Genomic DNA, 18810 nt, shown 5'->3' on the forward strand with positions numbered 1-18810 from the left:
ATTGCACACACTTCCCTATCATAATGGGATATCAGAAGGTACAGCATGTATCCTGTCCAGATCAGGCATCAAAATAGCGCACAAGTCTACAAACACTCTGCGCAATGGTAAAAGCAGGAAATCGGCAGCAGAGACACGGAACAAGGTTTACAGCATACCATGTGATTCATGTCCAACTGTAAATGTGGGACAAACATCAAAAGCACTCGCCAAACATATACAGTAACATCGCAATGCAGTCAGAAGAAAGGACCCACTGTCTCTGATTTACTCACATACCAGTTCGACTGGACACATCTTTAAATAAGACTCAGTGCAAGTAAAATATAAGGCTAATACTACAAGTGCCAGAGAACTGGCTGAAACCTGACTATCCAATGAAAATGCCTTTAACAGACATTTGGACACAAACCCAGTATATGCAGACTTCAAAAGAAAAACCTGCTCATAATAAATAAGACTTTATGACCAATACCCTCCGAATCCCACCTCATCATCCCCATCCTAACATCAAAACCATCCACCCACCCTCACCTCTTTATTTGCTATATATTGCCATGGAGTTCTGAAAGTTTAATGATTTTCCTCTGATGATGATTCCTAGTAGGATTCCAAAGCTTAGGAATAAAAATCTATTTTAAGGACTTCAAGCTACAAATATATATATGTATATATATGCAGTGTTTTAGATTTTAATTCTGCACTTGGTTACTTAATGTGTGAAGGTTACACATTATCCTCATTCTGTGTGGATATTCTTCCCAAATCTCATGGAAGGTATGAAGGTCAAGTTAATTTATTACTTTAAACTGGCCCATTATGAGTGTGAATGTGATTGTGTTTGCATATGTGAGTTTGCTCTGAGTTGGATTGGCACTACGTTCAGGAAGCTTCAAGTCTTGCCAGTCCCCTGCAACCCTGAATGGATTAAGGGGAATTGAGAATGTTATATGTTTTATATTTATGGAAGTGCATCATCAAAGCCACTTTTAACAACCACTCTTTGAACTAACCATCAAACATGCTTAATAATATCTGCAAGCCCTGCAACCATTTTATCACTTGTTTTGTCATAAAGAAGGAATAGAGAACTCATCATTTAACTTTGTTCAATTTATTTATATAAAGTGTATATACAGTACATATTCTATGAATACCTTGAAACCAAATATGTATTTATTTTTTTGATAAACAAAAAATAAGGTGTAGGTATACTCAATAATTTATAGGGGCTATAGATCAGATTTGTCTTTACTAAAACGGAGAAGTGCAATTTTAAGAGATTAAGTGCATATTTACCCTAAAGCAATGATTCAATGTTTCAAAACCTTAATCCATATTAAGACCTTCTATCCCAAAAGAAGCAGCAGAATGCACAGGCAACATTTAGTAAAGGTATGGTAAGCCTAGATAAACTGCATGAAGTACTTAATTTACAACTGTCTACATAAAATCCTCCAGATTTTGTACATTCCCACAATGCAAATCCCAAAGATGTTTACTGTATGTGTTATGGCAGATACATAATAAATTAGAGATTATGATCACTCCATAATATTGAGGACAAGGATTCAGTAAAGGGTGTATTAAGGTTCTCTAGCAGTCCTAAGTGCAACTGTGAACAAAGTATGCCTGCACATGTTTCACATCTTATTCACACTTGTGGCTTCCAATGACTACTTTTTCCAAACACAATTTTTTTTTTTTTATCAGAGATCTTTGTCAATATGCTGCCTCATTTACTGTCCCATATTGTCTATGCTCCTCTGAACAGTCAGTTCAAACTGTAGGCACCACCCCTGTATCATTATAGACTCTATATACAGGTATTGTAGAGTGTCTTACTCCTGAAGGAAACTTCAGAACTTTGTGATTGTGTCTCAGTTTGAAACTTGAATGCCCAAACTTAAAACACAAAACTTTAAAGCATGTAATTATTCAGTTGCTTACAAAAGCTTCAGTGGTACGTCCTGTGTGAAGGGTGACAGATAAGTAGGAAGATGACTGTTTACTACGTTGTGTCAATGCTTATCAACATGTTATTTATTCTAAGAGTTTCTTCTTTTGTTATGATACTCTCTTTTGGAAAAGTGATTTGGATTTTGCCTGCCTAATGTATTGGACATTATGCTGCCAACATCTGGAGTGCTTTGTCAAAAAAACGCTTGGCATACAAGAGGGTGTTCTTATCTTCTTATGTAAAAATTTTGAATAACCCTAATCTATAGGTGATCAACAATATCTTTTAAAACATTTCAAAATCCTGGCTGTGGACAGTGCATTTTGGTAACAAGAAGATCTGATTTCATCTTTTCTTTGAGTTGCACATCCTTGGCCTATTTTATTTTTCTATTACACTTTTATAGGGGTTTTATACTGGACTGTGATAAATAGACTGCCTTCCTGCTCAAATGATTGTGGAATCAAGGTGTACAGATATTTACTTTGATACTGTACATGTTTGGTATTGCAGTATTCTGTTTGATTTCTTGTAGTTTCAGCAAGAGAATTTTCCATTTAATGTCATTTAGTGTTCTTGAGGTCCTGGCACTACAGCATACAATTTGCATTCATTTCTTTCTGGTTGTTTCTGACACCACTTTATGTTGCGTTGGTCTTGGTTCTTCAATGTTATTGACACTATGATCTGGTGCCTAATCCCTGAATCTGTGATTATAGTGTCTGTCACTTTTTACCTACCTTAACACATTCCCACCACAGTTCCCATGAGGAACTGCCCACTTGTTGCTTCTCTTTGTATCCATAGTAATGTCTTCCTTGCACATAACTGTAGCATGCAGCTCAACTACTAGTAGCCTCAAATGGTGCCAGCCTCAGTGCTCCCTTTTGTCGTTCCATAAGAGACAAAGCTTTTTCTATCGTCAGTTGTAACATACTGACCTTTTATTCTAGTGTCACTGGTTATAATGTGCCATTCTCCATCTTTGATGGGTACACAACCTTACTCTTTATTATATGTGGCATGGTGCTTTCCAGGTTGAGAAGTGAATCCTTACCCTTCATCAGTTCTCCTTCCCTCTTCTGACAACACAGTTTCCATCTCCATTAAGTGTAATATGACAAAATGTTCCTTTGTTAGAGATACACTACATTTCAGCTATTTCTTCTCTTGTTATGGTCTGATCTCCTTATTAACCCCTTTAACGGGGGCTCTTTTTCAGTAGTCACTCCCCTGGTGGGGTTTTTTTTATCAGTCGATAGAAATAGTTGAATTTTGCAAGAATATTATCTAATTGACATGCAAGTTAAATTGTTGGAAGAAAAACATTTTTAAACTAGAAACCAAATTATTTAAACAATTTTTTGTCAGCATCAATAAACTAATTTAATGCTAGTTTTTTTTGTAGATTTATTCACACTATGTGTGAATTTTCCATTTTTCACTTAGTACTCCAGTTGCGTGTGGTTTGCCTGGAACTACATATCTCTTATAAGACAAACATCTCTCTTATCCTTCCACTTCAAAGCCATCAACTTATTTCTGAATGCAGCGGCAACTTCTCCCGATTTTAATTTTTTTGGTAGATTTTGGCAGGTATTTGTTCGATCTTACTGTTCCTACCACATCAGTTTCTATCGACTTCAAAAATTCATACAACTGGGGACTGTTGTAGTAATTGTCTTGTCCTATCAGATTACCCTGATTTAGTAGCTTCTCCGCAAGTGTTAGCACAATCCACGATGGTTTTATAAAATTATACACCTCAAGCCCTACTACATCGCTTACATGTTCTGTATCTTTTTCCGTGTACATCATCATATTCCACACATATCCACTTTTTGCCTCACAAAGCTTATAGGATTCCATCCCAAAACAGTCTTTTTTTTTTAAATGTATAACTTCCACCCTAGATGGCCTTTCCATAGCAGTAAACTTTCATTGATCGAGAAATCTCCCTCTGGAATGTAACTTTAAGAAAATTTTCAAATGCAGTGGACAAAGAAAGGCTTGATTTTATAAATCTTTGGAGAAACTGGTCCAGCGTCACTGTATGCTTCATTATCAAATAATGGGTAACACACATCTAATTGCTACACAGAAGGAACAAATCTCAAAAAAGAAACTTATAAAGCACCAAAACACTTGCAAAACTAGTAACTGAATTACCACTCGCAAAATAAGAGTGTTAATCAAAGAAATTTCAAATGTTCAAAACAAGCTTGTACTTTTGCGCACAATAAAAACTGTAGGTACACTACTGAAAGAAAAATGTTTGTCCACTTAAAATAAATACCAAAACTAAATAATTTTCCCTTATAAATGTGACTGAGGGCAAGTGAAAGAAAAAGTACCATTAGGGGTTCTTTGGTCTCGAAACTACCCTAAAACTTTCACCCCAGTAAAGAATATCTGTCCCTCTGGCATTATGACCACCAAGTTAAAAAAAATTACACTAGATGTCCGGACACAAATCTGAAGGAGGTTATAACTTTAAACAGAAACGTCCCATGATGGCACATATAAGACAAAATAAAATGTAGCAAAATGTTGCTGTAGTGATCAGGTCTGGATTGGAGCTTCATTTTTCTTGAGTGTCAGTCCAGAATAAGACACCACAGTCTGTGAGCACTTTGAACATAAAGTCCACCGACCAGAAGGTGTAGAGTCAGTTTCCCCCTCTGGGCATCTTCTTCTGGCTATGGGAACAAAAAGAGACGTTAACCTTAGCAACAGTGGCCCCCCTCATCCCGCTGTGGATTTCCTTACCCAAATGAGTCAGGAGGGTGATCCTCAGACACATGTCTGAAACAATGGATATATGGTTGTTCACACATACTTTGAAATTTAAGGTCAATAACAGTTTTTTCTTGCACTTAACACCCATATGCTAAAATGTTAGCTGCTTTTTGGCAATATATTACTTCAAATTCTGTCAAATAAAAGTACTATTTAGTACTGAAAATTTCTGTATCTCATTTATTTTTGATGCTGATTCTTTTTTAGTTTATTTAAAATTTTGGAATGCTAAGTCATAGAGCCTGAAATGCTCCCTTTAAATTTTCCAGTTTTTCCTGCTGAAGGCATATTTAATCATGGATATTTTGTTAGCATATAGTTATTATTGATATCCCATGAAATGGTTATATGTAGTTATAAAAATATACAAAGTTATACTCAAAACCAGGATGAAAACAGTAATGCATTGCTTTGCTCAGCACAGCAATCAAACTGAATTAGCAGAATGTGTAGTCAATGTTTTATACATGTTTTATGAATGAAATGTATGTAAAATGATTTGACAGAGCCATCATGAGTAATGAATTTTAATTACACTGGAATATTTATATGTATTTGGACTGGCTAAATCCAATCTTAAAAACAATGTGCCAATATTCAATAGGCACTGATTGTCAGTAATACATAATTTGACAAGTATCTAGGAAATGGAGAAGGTTGCGCTAACAGATAACTGGAAGCTACCCAGATCTGGAGCAAGGCCAGATCAATACGTGTTAAAAAAAAGCAGCACAACTCCTAAGAAAAAATAACAAAATAATGCCTGTTGCCCTACTCAGCTTTACTAAACAGATTGTTGTATTTATCAAAACAGTATGACATATCTGTTTTCTCACTTACAATCTAATATCACAATACCTAATTTTTTTCTCCTGAACACCAGAATATTTTCACACCAATCACTTCTAAAAGTGATTGATACAGTCTTCTTTGTACTAATTTACAAGGCCTAGGGGTTTGTGAGAAATTTCTTCCCTTACCCAAAGGTGCTATATGCATTATAGCAAGTTTAATCTTGAAACCTACAGTACAAATTCTACTATTTGCTCTTTTAGGTTGCCAGAATAAACCAATATTTCAAGCCACTGAAATTAAATTATGAAAGGTTCCAAAGCAACTCTCCATGTAACACTTTCTTTACTACTGCATACTGTACTCCAATGCCTACTAGAAATCCATATACTGTACCTAAGCCATACATAAGTAGCCTAAGGAAGCATGATGAGGCAGTGGCTAGTCCTTCTCTGGGAGGCTTTGGTCAAGACACTTCCATTGTGTGCAGGGTGCACATTGTCCCAATGAGTGTATGGGTTTCTCTTCAGGGATTTCAGTTTTCTCATCCATATCCCAAAGATGTACATATTATTATGGCTATAAATTGGCCTCATTTAAGTGAAAGTGTTTCAGTGTTCCCTTTAGTAGACTGGTGCCGCATCCAGGGTTGGTTGCTGGTTTTCCCCCAAGTGTTGTCATTGTAGGTTGTGACACTCTTAAACCATTAAACTGAATTAAGCAGGTTCAGTTAATGGTTGGATGGATATAAAGATAAATGGTTAATGGTACTTAGTGGCATACATTCATCATTGGACATTTCAATTTTTATTTACAAATGTGAATCTCACTTCTCAATTCAATAAGCTGTCATTATGCAAAAAAAGGGACAAGATGTACACACAACCGATATTCTTACTCTGCTTACACAATAAGAGATAGGCAAAGAATATCATGTGAGCATCAGAAACAAGCTAGTCCTTCATAGAACAGTCCTTCATCGGACACCAGTCTGTCACAGGCACATACGTACACGTACTTATGCTAGGAAATTTAGAACTGCCCATTAACCTAAGCTGTACAGGTATGTATTCAACATGATGGAGGAAATTGGTGTCCACAGAGAAAACTTATGTGGACACAGAAAGAATGTGCAGAAACTTTTAACAAGGTCTCTGTTGCGATGAGTCAGAAATACTAGCCATTTCACTGTGTGTAAATGTAAAGTGTGGTCACAAAATTCTAAGACCATGTCTGTTACAGTTGGAGAAATATAGACAGTGAGTTGTGCTGAGATGTGTTATAGGAGAAACACTAACCTGTCCCACGAGCAATCCATATCTCCAAACATTATTCAAATGTAAGATGCATTTCCTGTGCCAGTAATAATAAAATGGATGGAAGAGAAGAGAATTGTTGGTAAAATAGAAATAATAAAACTGGAACAGAAATTGCCCAAATATTACAAAGTACCATTGGAGATGACTACCAGAGTAAGGTCAGTGGATAAAACATTTCCATTATAGTTGAAAATTAGTCACAGATGACCGACCTTCACTGAAACTTCTGCTGTCCTTCTACAAATTAAGTGGTCATCGAGAAGAAAACAATAAAAGATTACTATTGGGCACATGAGGTGTTTTTTCATTAAAGCTTTTGCATGCATTAAGTGTCTGCAAAATTTCTTCTAAGACGAGCAAGTAAGGATCAAATGTCTTGCTGTCAAGAAGTGTACGGGAATTTGAAAATAAGGTAGAAAGCAACACATACTGTATTTATTTGTCTTCTACCAAAAGTCAGAATAAAGTTGAAAAAAAGGTACATATGATGGCTTCCAACCATCTTTTTTATATAATATGCTACCGTGGCTGTTCGTTTGTCTTTCCAGGATGTTGAATCACCTGTAGCTCACAAACCGTTTGACTATTTGACTATTGGTCACATTTACTATGTGACGTCTATCCGCTTTCGGGGGTGATGATTGACCTCCATGGTTATTCCTCTTTTTATTTTTATTTTATTTTATTGTAGAATCAACTCTCGGCAGCAGACGCCGTTCTCATCTATACCACCTTCGCCGTCACTACACCTAAAAATTAAAGAAAACATACAAAGTAATTGCAACACAAACACTGACTTAATCAGTATTAATGCAAAAAAAAGTCGATGAAAGAAGAGCAAGCGGCAAGCGCATCAACTTCAGAGCAAACAAATGCTAAACATACAGAGAAACAGTATGAAAACTAGGACTGCTCAAGTCAAGTGTATTCACTGCATGTTATCGTGCACTGTGCCATTAGTGGTCCAGAATAATACAGAAACAGAATTTAGTCACTGTTGAAGACTTTCAGAATTGCTTCTTCACAAGACATATGCATATCATCTAGTAGATATCACTTTGAAGACAATAGAATATAATATTGATGTATGTAAGTTATTCTTTGAAATAATTTCTAACTAAGTTTTGTTCTTCATACAGTATGTATCATTTTTTTAAATACCCTAACTAGTTTATTGTATAAAATACTATGGAGCACCAGTAAAATTGTCAGTTAAAAAAAATCATCATAGAGTGGGTAAAATACGCATAAGTGATGTTCTTCATAAACTATCTAAAACACCAAGCAGAAACAAGCTAAAACTTCACAGAAATTGCACACTAAAAAATTAGGCTTCTTCTTATTTTCAGATAAACTTTCTGCCTGCCATTAACTGGTTAAATTATTTCATTTTGTTAAAGTTTTAATAATTCACAGTCAAATGACTTATGCCTTTATAGATGCTTGACTGTACAATTGTCACTCCGCAAACTGCTACAGTTTTGTCATGACTCACTGATAATGGAAAAGTCTGCTCAAATTGGAATATTAATTTGAATCAGACTACATATATTATTGTCTCTTTATTTGTACTTTGCTTAGGTGTGCCCTTTTTTCTTCATCTGTATATTTAAATTTATTGAATAACCAGATTGCTCAAGTAAGTAAAGATTCAATTTTCTTTCACAAAGGCAACAAAAAATGATGAAACTTTTAGTCTCCAAACACAGAATACCCATTTCCTTGGGGTTTCCTTGCTTCTTCATAGAAACAGTCCAGCTCTTCCTCTGTATATCTTTCTTTCAGTGCCTGTGGATAGTAACAGCAAAATTAATTTTAAGTGGCCTAACCAAAGGTCTAAAAAAAATAATTTGAAGACACTTTGTGTAACTTTTGCATGGCAGCTCTGGCTGCCAACACTGAAGGAAAATCTTTGTCATATGGTTCTCTCACCATATGCAACAAAATTTTACTGACAACAGCTCCATTTCTTTCTAAGAATTGTGAAAAATGTCCTGCTTAAATATTAGATTTAACTAATTAAGTAATACATCTTAATGACTTTGGAGCAATTTTTGCACTCAGATGACTAATGTTGTATATTTATAAAAAAAAAAAGGTAAAAAGCGGCTATACAGCAAAGGTTTATTTCCAAAGGCAAGACACCTAGCAAGTGTAACATTGTCCGCTGCACAGATGTTGACTCTTAAAAAATTAAGTGTACACCAACCAGAAATGAGCATGGAAATGATGGATCATCATCACCTAGCAAAGTCAGCTTTAGAATGTTTTATGACACCACAGGGGATGAGTGGGACAGACCATAGGTGGTCTTATGAGCACATGTAAAACCTTTGAATGTTAGAAATGGGCCATTATAAGGTCACAGTGGGTGCCTGCTGTGTCTGCTTTTGGAAGAAAAAGAGACAGAGAGAAAAAAATAGTGCCTAATAGTGGGATATTACTATGGGAAAAGGTCTGCATGATCAGTGCTATTCTCCAGTGCTCTAGCCATATATCTTTCTTTCAGTGCCTGTGGATAGTAACTGTTGGCAGAGTCACCCTTCCCCCACAAGATAATAAATATCATATCACAAGCATGGCAGTGCTCCTTCATGGAACACTGACTGTTTATTAGAGGCGAAAAAGTTTAAGAGAAATGCTAACAATGTTCATTAATGGCCTGCATCCAAGTTTAATGAGGCATGTCAATATGCAGACTGGCCAACATCAGTGGCATAATAGTGGTGGTAAATGGGAGTAATTGTGTCCAATTGTAGAGCGAAGCTCCCAGGAATGAGCCCAAACTGCCAACTGACAATGACAGAGCAATTATGGCAAGGCAAGCGAGCTGTGTCAAATTAGCACTCAGTGAGAACTCATTTTTCAGTGATGTGCTTGCTCTACAACACCACAAGTGATAGCTACTTTATTGTGAGTGATAGGGAGAGCAGCTTTTAGACTGATGTTCTGATTTGTCAATAGCTGAATTTGAAAGCTTAATGTCACAAATATATAGAGATATTCAGTGAGTGAGAAGCGCGCCTCGTGATCCGATAGAAAGACATTGCAGGGAAGGTCATCTGTCAGTGCTGCTGTCAAAGGGAAATCACAAACGATGAGCAGGGGAATGTTCAGCCAACTTAAGTAATTATATTTGACTGAGATTTGAAGATGTCTTCTTTTGTTGGCCTACAATGAATGCATAATTTATACTTAGCTGCAATCAGTATAGTCAAAGGATTTTCTATTATTTCTGGTAATGCCTCCAATTTATGGAAAATGTTCTGTTTACTACTTCACTCCAAACACAGTTAGATTGTTTTAAATATGACCTGGATTATTAATTTGGGAAATAATGAATAAATCTTGCATTATTAATTGTATTTTTGTATTATTGTATGTCTGGCTGACATCATTATTCAAGGTGACTTGAAGATTAATTTAAAGTAAAATTGTTTACATACGTTTCAACTGGAACACTGACTTGTTCACGGACACACTGTGAGTTGGAGGTGGGAGCTGAAAGAGAAATGTTGAGCTATAAAGTCCAGCGCTTTAGCTGTACACAACACTACCTGCCCTACTCAAAAAACTCAGTCTCAGTCCATTTAACTTTGGACATGGGAATTTTTTGTAGACTTGGGTTGCTCCTTTGTACTTGCTATCTAATGTACTAGCTTTGCTTAAATCGTAGATCTATGAAAAAAATAAGAAAATCTCTCTCTCTTTTTTGTATAGAAATTCAAGCCACTTTCATTTCATTCATCCTTCAGCAAATACATCATTTGTCAGCTTTGCTGTTGGCAAAAGGGCAAAATTACATTTGCCAAAAAATAAGGGATTGTGTACTTAAAATATATAATTAAAATTATGAGTGCAAGCATGTTTAGAAAATAGTCCCACGTTCTCAAAAGGATACATCAGTAACATTACTGAGTCAAACATTGTGGACAACATGTTTATTTTAGGAATTGAACTTGGTATGGTAAACTAAATCAGTCAATGATATAAGTAATAGAAGACTGGTGGAAACCATGTCTTAAAGCATAACTGTTTTTAGAAACGATGTAGCATCATCGAAAGAAAACAATCACTTCAGATTTTTCTTTGACGTTTTATTATAATTGGCAGCAACCAGATTCATCGCCGAAGGGAGGCCTGCCCCCTTAGGCTTAATCTTAAACTGAAAAAATAACAAATGAAAGAAAAAGAAAGAATCAGGAACAACAAAAAGGTAGAGCTGAGAGAGATGCTCCAGCTTAACTATGACCACAGTAATTACACAAAATAAACAGAAACAAACAAGCAAAACAAGGAAAAGTTCAAAACGTACTTGAAAAATCTGGAGTATACAATCTAAAAATATAAACAAAATATTGAACAGTTCAACAGGGAATTGTACAATGTTTCCTGGTGTCAAATATATGCGGGACAAAATGGCCAGCAATACAGTACTATTTGAATTTTCTCCATAACATCACTTGCTAATCATATGAGCACACCCAATGATATAATACTGTATTGACTTATAAGATTGCTAGTTCAAGTAGTATATAAAATCAAAATAAGGTCAATATAATTAAAATAAGCTTAGGTGAGAATGTAGTGTAAAAGTCTAAGAGTTGGTTTTTTTGCATTAGCATATTTTAATGATCTGTTTATATATTTTTTCTTATATTGTTTCAATCAGCACGTAGTAATGACTATATTGATGTTGCCAGTTGTTTATGATGAATGGCAATAAATAAGTAAATAAATAATTTGACTTGTAAAGGACAGTAGTGAAACTGGCAAGATTTCCAAGAATTCAAAACATATTCTCTATGAAGCAACCTTTGCACAATGCTAAAAGTTGATTTTTGGTGTGTCAAGATTTGGAGGCACATGTATATTAATATACATATTAATTGTCAACGTTCAGGCAAGTAACATCACAGGTATCACTTTGGATTTAAGAAGTTCTACATGCAAAAACTCTGTCAGTTTTAGGAATTTATATTTGTTCTGTTATGATTTAAGTTCATTTGAAATGAGTTACTCAACTCTTCTACACTCCTCCTGGTCAACTCCATTATTTCTAGATTGCCATTCTTTCTTTTGGCCAATATAAGAAAATCATTATTGTAATTATTTTCACAGCACCACCTTATTGACAATGAAGAATAACTGTATTTATTTTACTGCTAAAAAAAAATATGCTGGATCTAGAAGTTTTGCTTTTAACATAGACCATGAGATGTTTCTGACTTTGAAATTGTTTCCCCTACTGTTGTGACACCTTGGTATTTATTTTGCCCTTCAGATTACAGTCCCTGCTTTGGAATTGTGATAAACATTTTATTTATAATCTAAATTCAATTAGTGACTAAAACTGGAAAATAAAATATACCATCTATGACCATGAACTGCAATATATTATTTTTATTTTCCCAACCAACTAGAATGTAACAGGAAATAAGTAAAAGACAGATAAAAATGGGTTATTTTATATAAATAATAATATATACAAATCTCTCACAAAAGATGCAACCTTATTTCAATCTTTAATACAAATATCCTAACAATCAAAGAATACCTGAGTGTTCAAACAGCAAAAAATATTGATTTGTATTTAATTAATTAAAAAAATACCAATCAATTTAGGTTTGCTTTATAAAGACTTTAGTGATATAATGCATGCTGATTTGTGTCAGCCTATATGCTAAAAATTAAAAAAAAAATAGCTGTTATTACCACAGTGGATATCTCACTACAAGCCTTCCTTTCTATTGTACAAAAATACTCATAACGATCTGTAGAAAAAAAAATACTCTTTAGTCAAAAACTGGTTATAAAAGTATTTCTAAAGCTGCTGGATATCTGTGAACTACAGCCAAAGCTGAAATGGAAACAATTTGGGGTAATTAATCAAGAATGGCCACACTGCCAAAATCACTCCATGGGCAAACAACAAATTTGACCACAGTGATTCCCAGAAGAACTTAAAGGAATCTGTGGCCTGTCTTGCCTTACCTAAAGTTAGTGTTCACCATCACAGTTAAATAAAACTATAGTTTGTCAGAAGGCTGATGAGAGACTGAAATCTAGTTCTAAAATAGCAGATAGAGAATACTTGAAGTTAAGAACAAAATTTCAAAAGCAAGGTTCTGGATTTTGGGTAAGATATGTAACTGAGTGACATATGAACAAGAAGAATCTCATTGGTGAGAGGGAATTAAATAGTTGGAATTAGTGATAACAGCCACAGTGCCAGGTTCCTGAAGATAACGGATATAACAGATGAAACAAAGCAAAACACAATCATGGAGGAAAACCTCCTGCGGTCTGAGATCTGGAGCTTTTGAGGATGATGTTCTTTATCATACTGCTAAAGTCCCTCTTAAAAGAAACAGTCAGTTTAGTTACAGATCTAGGGTGTTGAAATGTGATGATTATGAATATTGTCCCTCTAAATGTACACAGCCTGAGCATTTTTATACAGAAGACTATGGCCTAATTGCTTTCAGGAGCTAATCCTATAAAACTCCTGGCTAAAATATCTGCTAAAAGGGCCTATAACAAATATTGTCTTACAAATGAGAGACTCTTGACGAGCAAGTTATTTTATATTTTGATTCAGGTATCTATACTTCTACTTTAATGTTTTTATGCTGATTAACACCATTTTTTAAATTTCTGTCCACTCTCTATTACTGTTTCGCTAGAAGGGCTATGGAGGTTCCCCATCACCAAATAGAGAACATAAAGCTACCTGTATTGGAATGTTGCCTTCAAACTCTATTCTAACACTGTATCTCAATGTAAAAAACTATTTTTTTCGCATCTACCTCTTTTTTCTGCCTCAAAGGAGCAAATGGCAGTTTGGTTAGACTTAAATCTTTACAGTTTACATTGATGTTTTAATGGGCTTTGAACATCATGGTCTTGTTGAGACCCCTTGGCAAAAATGAAGATCAATAACTAAGTATTAACTAATAACTAAGTACAGCCCTACAAGCAAACCTACAACCATAACTAAATGAAACATCACAACAAATACACACATGAAGGTATGTTTTTCTTTTCTAAATACCTAATAAAACAAAAAGTTCCATGTATGGCTGCAAATGGCATTTCACTGTTTTTTGTGACAGAGCTTGTTGTCACACAGGCACAAGGTAGGAACCAATCCTATATGGGATGTCAGTCCATTGCAGGGCACATTCACACAGTTACTTCATTGTGAAAATAGTTTATATTGGTATAAATGGTTGTTAGAATGTTTAAAGTCCATCAAAAAAAATATACCACTGTTTATACAATGTGAAATGGCAAGGTGCTTTTAACTCTAACTAGTATTATTGGTTACTATTATCTAGTAAATTGAACATTTTGTTGATATTATAGAAACTAATGTTATATTTTAACACTGTTGTATACAGTAATTTTAATACCTACTCAAGATGTCATTGATGGATATCTGTAATTCCTTCAGAGGGAAAAGACAGTTTTTTTTCCATGGAGATGGGGAGAAGAAACTTAAGTCTCAAAATGAGCTAAGGTCAAAACTGTACAACTTCTGTCTGTTGTTACAGCCAAATCACTAAAGAAAGACAAACTGTGCAAGTACCCCCCGAGGAAGACAGGAATAGTTCAATCAATCAGTCTTTATTCAGTCACAGATGAGTATGTGGATTCCATGTTGCAAGGCAGAAGTTCCCCTGCGTCACTCGACTTTCCACCTTCCCCTTACTTATCAATACAGTGGTGCTTGAAAGTTTGTGAACCCTTTAGAATTTTCTATATTTCTGCATAAATATAACCTAAAACATCATCCGATTTTCACTCAAGTCCTAAAGTAGATAAAAAGAAACCAGTTAAATAAATGAGACAAAAATATTATACCTGGTCATTTATTTATTGAGGAAAATGATCGAATATTACATATATGTGAGTGGCAAAAGTATGTGAACCTCTAGGATTAGCAGTTAGTTTGAAGGTGAAATTGGAGTCGGGTGTTTTCAATCAATGGGATGACAATCAGGTGTGAGTGGGCACCCTGTGTTATTTAAAGAACAGGGATCTATCAAAGTCTGCTCTTCACAACACATGATTGTGGAAGTGTATCATGGCACGAACAGGAAACAAGGAGATTTCTGAGGACCTCAGAAAAAGAGTTGTTGATGCTCATCAGGCTGGAAAAGGTTACAGAAGCATCTCTAAAGAGTTTGGACTCCACCAATCCACAGTCAGACAGAATGTGTATAAATGGAGGAAATTCAAGACCATTGCTACCCTACCCAAGAGCAAGGTGCGTAATAGTCGGTGAGTTCACAAAGGACCCCAGGGTAACTTCTAAGCGGTGTCCACAATGGTGTGCATGGCAGGGTTGCAAGGAGAAAGCCACTGCTCTCCAAAAAAAACATTGCTGCTTGTCTACAGTTTGCTAAAGATCACGTGGACAAACCAGAGGGCTGTTGGAAAAATCTTTTGTGGACAGATGAGACCAAAATAGAACTTTTTGGTTTAAATGAAAAGCGTTATGTTTGGAGAAAGGAAAACACTGCACTCTAGCATAAGAACCTTATCCCATCTGTGAAACATGGTGGTGGTAGTATCATGGTTTGGGCCTTTTTTGCTGCATCTGGGCCAGGACGGCTTGCTTTCATTGATGGAACAATGAATTCTGAATTATATCAGAGAATTCTAAAGGAAAATGTCAGGACATCTGTCCGTGAACTGAATCTCAAGAGAAGGTGGGTCATGCAGCAAGACAACGACGCTAAGCACACAAGTTGTTCTACCAAAGAATGGTTAAAGAAGAATAAAGTTAATGTTTTGGAATAGCCAAGTCAAAGTCCTGACCAATCGAAATGTTGTGGAAGGACCTGAAGCGAGCAGTTAATGTGAGGAAACCCACCAACATCCCAGAGTTGAAGCAGTTCTGTATGAAGGAATGGGCTAAAATTCCTCCAATCCGGTGTGCAGGAATGATCAAAAGTTACTGGAAACGTTTAGTTGCAGTTATTGCTGCAAAGGGGGGTCACACCAGATACTGAAAGCAAAGGTTCACATACTTTTGCCACTCACAAATATGTAATATTCGATTTCCTTAATAAATAAATGACCAAGTATAATATTTTTGTCTCATTTGTTTAACTGGTTTCTCTTTATCTATTTTTAGGACTTGAGTAAAAATCTGATGATGTTTTAGGTCATATTTATGCAGAAATATAGAAAACTCTAAAGGGTTCACAAACTTTCAAGCACCACTATAAGCACAATATATTTATCTAAGCATTTCATATTACATTGCGTGCATCGGCTATTTTGTGTACATTGCAAAAGGGGCCCTAAAGTCATCTTTCCTGTGTCTTACAGATGAGTTCCATAAAAAGAAATTGTCCTGGGTCAGCTTACCCTGATGCCTGTATGAATAACCTGTCATTATAGCAAAAACAGCTTTTAATCCTTAGTAGCTTGCAAGCAGTTAAATTTTCTTTCACAATACAAAATATAATTTTTGAAATCACAAAGACTGAATAACAGATACAAGCAGAGATTTGTTAAGAACTGGTACTTTTTTTACTAAGTCAAAACCAAAATGGTGAACAGCTTTTAATAGTTTGGATAGTAAAGCGTGAAATTAAGTACCTTACTGATGACCTACTACAAGTTGGACATATTACTTTGGAAGGTACAATAATAAGTGACAAAAGTGTGAGGAAAAACTACACATGAAAACAGTGCAACAGAACTGCATTAACACATCTCGAAAAGAAAAGTCTTGTCTGGAAATGCTTTGTTTTTGAGAGAGAAAAACTTCAGTGTGCAATTGCAAGAAAAATCATGCTTATCATTTACAGAAAAAAAAACGCAAACACACTCGTTATAGAGTTACATTCATATGTGCTTAGAGAACACATGGCGTCACTGATTTTATGGGAGTTAGAACTGTTTAACTTGTAGATGACAAGATTAATCACTTTTTAGTACCATGTCCTACACTGTCCCAATAAAGGAACACAGGCTTTTCCCTCAGTCTTTGATTGCTCCACCCATAACAAGAAAATTGCCAGCTAGTCTGCTATCTCCTAACATTTTGACGGTAGCTAATCACTTACCAGCCACTTCTTGCAAACTGGGAAGTATTAGAGTAAGTTTCTAGCTTGTCAGCTATGAATTTATCTTAATGTAATGCGATGTGTATGCACGTGTGTTTATTAGTGGGTAGCAGTATAAATCGGTTTGAAATGAATTGATGTGGACTGCATAAAGCATGGGCAAGTTTGCCAACTCCTCAGTTTTTTCCATGAAACCTCTGAAAACCTGGAGGAAATTCTCTTTTCATGGGAAACGATAGTTTTACTGACATGTCAAATTGCATTGAACTAATTTAACCTGTGGTTAGACTTTATTGTCTTTTTATTGAAGGAAAAGGCTCTGTAATTTTTACTGAAATGTGAACAGGCAGTGCACATAAAGTTACTGACAAGAGCAATTTGGACTGGAGTAAAATTATAGAGGCCTTCCAGAAATAATTGCTTTACTACACCTTCTGGTATCAAACTAATTCTGTCCAAATAAGGTTTTACAGGCAGAAAAAAGTTGCTGCAGATATACATGTACAGTATGTGCTATGCATTGTTTTTGTTTTAATTCAAGACTTATAGTTTCAGTTTTTCTTTATTTGGGTATATATACTTGCAATCACAGATTTTTATGTTGCCAAATAAATTTTTCTGGTGCTTATGTTTAATATTCAACTCATTTTATAAGAGCTATAAAAGAGATGTAAGTATTTTGTTTCTTTTCCGATGCCATTTTGTTTTTCATCATAAACGCCATTTTGTGGTTCCTTGAATGCTGTTGGTGCAATGGTTACCACAATGAGATGACCGGAGGTAGTGACCCATGATGCCATCGTGTCAATAGTATAAAGGTCAGCACCACTCTCTTCTTGATTATCTGAGATTTCGGATAAAAGTGTAATTTGTTAATGTGTACTTTGCTTTGGGTTTTGTCCTTAAATAACTGACCTCTTGTTTACAGTATTTCTGATGCCAATTTTTGTTGAACGCTTGGCGTAGTGATTGTCTTTTCTCCTAGTCTCTTCATTAAATTTCACTTGCTTTTACCAGTCATGGCACAAGATATACATACATGTTTCAGGGCTGATTGTAATTGTTGGTTTCTTCAGATCATAACAGCATACTGGCCCAGTGGAATAATGATGCTCCTAGCTCCGTAGCCTTGGGATCCAATACCAGGTTGGTACTGCTTAAGTGAAGTTTGCACATTCTTCCTTTGTCAGTATAAGTGGTTTCTGGATCCTCCTTTTTATTTAAAAAATGTCAGATGTACATTAATTTGTAGGTCTCACCATATAAGGATCTCCACCCTGCTTAGTGCTTTTTCCTGTGCTGCACCTGATATTGCTCCTGTGCAAGGTGTCAATGGTCGTCTTTTGGACAACTGTCAAGTCAGCAGTCTTCCCCATGATTGTGTAGCCTACAGAACTAGACTGAGAGACCATTTAAAGGCTTTTGCAGGTGTTTTGAGTTAATTAGCTGATTAGAGTGTGGCACCAGGTGTCTTCAATATTGAACCTTTTCACAATATTCTAATTTTCCGAGATACTGAATTTGGGACTTTCATTAGTTGTCAGGTATAATCATCAAAATTAAAAGAAATAAACATTTGAAATACATCAGTCTGTGTGTAATGAATGAACCTAATATACAAGTTTCACTTTCTGAATGGAATTACTGAAATAAATCAACTTTGTCAAGCTATTCTAATTTTATGACTGGTACCTGTATATTCGATCTCTTTTCGCTGTTCTGTTATTTCACAGAGTAATACTTTCCATGTGTTAGTGCTAATGCAATCAATTTTTTGAGACTTTCAAATTTTAGTACTTTCATAATCTCTAACCTGCTCTGAATGTGTATTGCGGCAACATTTTTTAACCTTTTT

This window comes from Polypterus senegalus, chromosome 8, assembly GCF_016835505.1.
Source record: "Polypterus senegalus isolate Bchr_013 chromosome 8, ASM1683550v1, whole genome shotgun sequence".
Taxonomy (NCBI): domain Eukaryota; kingdom Metazoa; phylum Chordata; class Cladistia; order Polypteriformes; family Polypteridae; genus Polypterus; species Polypterus senegalus.